The sequence below is a fragment of the Ailuropoda melanoleuca genome, chromosome 6, assembly GCF_002007445.2.
Source record: "Ailuropoda melanoleuca isolate Jingjing chromosome 6, ASM200744v2, whole genome shotgun sequence".
NCBI classification, from domain to species: domain Eukaryota; kingdom Metazoa; phylum Chordata; class Mammalia; order Carnivora; family Ursidae; genus Ailuropoda; species Ailuropoda melanoleuca.
This window is the reverse complement of record NC_048223.1, coordinates 24,474,692-24,479,145: the sequence shown is the minus strand read 5'-3', so window position 1 is coordinate 24,479,145 and position 4,454 is coordinate 24,474,692. Positions and strand designations below refer to the sequence as shown.

Here is a 4,454-nt window from a genome sequence, read left to right as displayed (position 1 = left end):
TGCTGAATGAGTATAGGATTTTTACCATGTATGTAGAAGTAAGTTGGAGAAATGGAGATGGCCAGAAATTGGAGGAAGCTGAGTCATTTCCTCCTTCCCCTGCATAAAACAGAAAATGCAGGTAAGTAGTGGAACTTTCTGTTCCTTTTATGCCTTGTTATCTCAAAGTGAAAGTCAAGTTCATTATTTCCAAGTGATTATTATTATTATAAGCTCAAAGGGGCTTGGTCACGTTGTCTGAGTGAATAACTTAGGTCATGCATTTAGGAAGTGTTGAACACTCTCAGAGCTCTCTCAGGTACCTCTTGCCATTTAGAAACAATGCTCCTGCTCTTTTTTCTGGCTCCGAGGAGGCGGTGGGCTGCTTCGGGATGGAGCTGAACATCTCTTTCCCAGCTCCTGGCTGCCAGGAACTCACTGAAGTGGCGATGAATGCAAACATCGTACTTTTTGTGAGAAGCCTATGGCCACAGAAGCTGCTGCTGCCGCTGTGGGTGAAGAACAGAAGGGTTACGTGGTCTGAATCCATGGTGGCGACAACCGACAAGGCTTCCCCATGAAACAGGCTGTCCTGACCCATGGCTGTGTCTGCCGCTGCTGAGTGAGGGGCATTCCTGCTCCAGACCAAGGAGGACTGGAGAGAAAGCACCATTCAGCTCGGGGCTGCATTGTGGATGCCCGTCTCAGTGTTCTCAACTTGGTCATTGTAAAAAAAGGGGGAGAAGGACATTCCTGGACTTACTGATACCACTGTGCCTCATTGCCTGGGGTCCAAAGGAGCTAGCAGAACCCACAAACTTTCCAGTCTCTCTACAGAAGATGATGTGAAAAAGCCCCTAAATAAAGAAGGTAAGAAACCTAGAACCAAAGCGCCCAACATCCAGCATCTTCACGTTTCCTCCAGCAGAAACGTCAGCGTACTGCTCCAAAGAAACAGCGTACAGAGGAAAATAAGGGAGAGGCTGCCGAATAGGCTAAACTCCTGGCCAAGAGAACGAAGGAGACGGAAGAAAGACGCCAGGAACAGATCGCCGAGAGACAGAGGCTGTCTTCCCTGGGGGTTTCTACCTCGAAGTCTGAGGCCCCTCAAAAATGAGATTTTCTAAAGAGTTAGAACTAAATAAGATCAGACATAAAAAAAACAAACAAACAAAACCACTGCTCCCCTGTTAATAATGGGTGCATATTTTATCTTCCCTGGTTTCTCACTCTCAGCCATGAAATTTGACTCAATCAGACCACATTCTTCCCTCACCTCTCTTTATATTAGTGTGATTCACTCTTTCTTGATTTCTCACTTTGTTCCTCTGGATTTCTATGATTCATTGAACTAAGTGAGTCAGAGCTTTCATTTATAGAGAATTGATTGCAAATTGATTCATAATTATGATTCTTTTAAGATGACCACTCAACAATGAGTCACCAAGTTGGCCTTTACAGGTCTCTGTATCAGTAGCTCACTCACTGCTGAGCAGTGTTGTTTCCTCAGGTACAAAACAGTCTACTCTGAGATTGTGGGGACTTCTTCCACCAATTCATAGTGGTTTGTGTTACAAACACCAAAGTTGTCTGATTCTAGCCACTCCAAGGTGAGGGACAAACTAGTGAGGACCATTTGCATAGTCTGTCCCAGGGGAGACAGGGAAGTTTATTCTGGACATGACTGATTCCAGAATCAATTGATCACAAACCCCAGTGGCTGAAGGATTTTTACCCTTGGCTTTATCATTATTCGTACATATTGGATCATCTTTTAGATAATATGAAGTTGTTCCCTGATTTGTGGGTGAAGTCCGGGGAAAGTCTCTACCTTTGCTCTGGGAACAAAGCTTCAGGAGGTATTAAGGGTGCACGATTCACCTCCCTCCTGCTTTGACCTTGGCTCAGAATAAATGTGGCAGTGGGTTGGGGATTTCCTGGGAATTTCTTTGCTCTGCTTGAAATGTGCCAGAGATGTACGGCCCTGTTCTTTGTCCTCTATTGTCTATTATATCCAGAGAACATTTAATTCTCTGTTTGAAGAAGGCTAAGGCTGGATTATTTTTGCCTGAGGATTATCCACTTTGTGAGTTATCAGGGGTAAATTTTAGACCACTTTTCCTGAATATAAACATTATATATATATGTGTGTGTGTGTGTATATATGTATGTATATATATATAAATATCTTGCATGTATGTTTGTATATATGTATATATTTACACATATATAGTGTTCCAAAGCAAAATAAAATATTTTTGTATTACCTATTTTTTTATCATCAGTGCCTTTATGAAGTCAATAATTTTGACTTTATTATTACTTAATAGATAACATAAGCATAAAGGCATGAAACAAAATCATCTTTTAAAAATATTTTAAATGACAAATTCATATCTCTTAGCATCTGTGTAATTTTCTCAATAATTTTCTATTTTTAATGTTGTTATGACCCAATAGTTTGCAGAATATTTTCTTTTCTTTTCTTTTTTTTTAAGATTTCATTTATTTGACAGAGATAGAGACAGCCAGCGAGAGAGGGAACACAAGCAGGGGGAGTGGGAGAGGAAGAAGCAGGCTCATAGTGGAGGAGCCTGATGTGGGGCTCGATCCCATAACGCCGGGATCACGCCCTGAGCCGAAGGCAGACGCTTAACCGCTGTGCCACCCAGGCACCCCCTGCAGAATATTTTCATCCACTATGTGTTCATGTAATATATATATATATATATTTGAAATATCACTTGGTTTGATTCTATCACATTAATATCCAAAGGACTTAATTTGTCATGTGTTCCCCATCCTATTGTCAGTAACGAGCTCCTGTGATTGCTGGGCTGCTAAAAGAAAGAATAGTAGTTTAGGCCACTGGTTTTCAAATTCATTCATTCATTTGTTTTGTCTGTTTCTTTGTTCATTTATTCAGTAAGAGGGAAAAATAAAAGATATTTAGTATATATTAATATATAATGAATATATTACAATTATATACATATATGTATATAGACACACACATATACACTCACACACATATGTAATCTAAGGGAGATTGAATCTGCCAGCTCACTGTGGTCTTTTTTTTTTTAATTTAATTTTTTGTTTTTTTTATTATGTTCAATTAACCACTGTATAGTACATCATTAGTTTTTGATGTATGTTCAATGATTCATTAGTTATGTATAACACCCAGTACTCATCACAACACGTGCCCTCCTTAATACCCATCACCCTGTTACCCCCTCCCCTCTACTAGGTATTTACCCCAAAATACAGATGTAGTGAAAACAAGGGGCACAATGAACCCCAATGTTCATAGCAGCAATGTCCACAATAGCCAAACTGTGGAAGGAGCCAAGATGCCCTTCAAGAGATGAACGGATAAATAAGATGTGGTCCATATATACAATGGAATATTATTCAGCCATCAGAAAGGATGACTATTGACTGAGGTCTTCTGATGTGCGTTAGGGTGCTTGGTAGTGGGTGGGGTGTAGGGGATAAGGAGATTTCCATAGAAAGGTAAGGGAGAGAAGGATCAGTTAAGGTGAAGTGGGTGTAGTGAAGAGTGGTGAGGGAGTAATTTGGGGGGGTGCGTTTTGAGCTGAGGGAAGGATGCAAAAGCTTTGAGGTGACCTTGGAGTTTGGAGAAAGGACTTTAGTAAATGTTGCTGTGTTGGCTCCCCTTTGGGATTATCTATATTTGGCTACTGGGAAGTGTTTCTTGGAACGAGAGCCTGCACAGAGAATGAATGTGTGTGCTAGGTGCTGATGAGACAATGGTGGGCATAAAACACATGCTCTCTGCTGTCATGAACTGACATACTAGTAGAGGAGCTGGCACGAATCAAGTATCCATCAACGTATCCTTCATTCGTCCATCAACTATTTTTTAAGCACCTACAATGTGCCAGGCACTGTTTTAAGTCCTTGGGATTCTGATTCATCAGTAAAACAGACAATATTATTCTTGCCTGTGGTGGCCTTATAATGTGCCAACCTATTTAAGCTGGAACTACATTTCCCGGAATTTCCTCTCTATAAGCTTCTGGGTTAGAGATGGCCATAGGAGAAATCTGCATAAGACCTGAAGGGCAGGAGCAAAGCTGCAGCCATTAGCCTCTGAAGGTCAGTGCAGGGCACCAGGCACTGTTATAGCTGACGCGTGTTGGAGCTGATCTGCTGGATTGCCTTCCTAGCATGCTAATGGGTGATCTTTGGGTCCTGCTGGGTCTGCTCCTCTTGCTTCTCTGTGGCCGGAGGCCAGCATGGTGCTGCTTCTTGCAAATGGGCCCATTTGTCCTGCAGATTTGCACAGCACTAAGTTTGAGTCAGCGAGTGACAGATGCAGGTTCCAGTTTGTATTTGTCCTCGTGAATTCCACGTTGTCCCTGCTCTCATGTACATCCAGGATTCCTTCCTGAATCATTGACTCAGGGTGACTTCAGGCTCCAAGCAGATGTAGAGGCAGTAGCCTG

General features: G+C 41.9%; 1 pseudogene; it reads left to right on the top strand.

Annotated features, from left to right (window-relative positions):
- The first annotated feature begins 371 nt into the window (after window positions 1-371).
- Window positions 372-1,096, top strand: LOC117802575 (annotated as a pseudogene).
- Window positions 1,097-4,454: the final 3,358 nt, after the last annotated feature.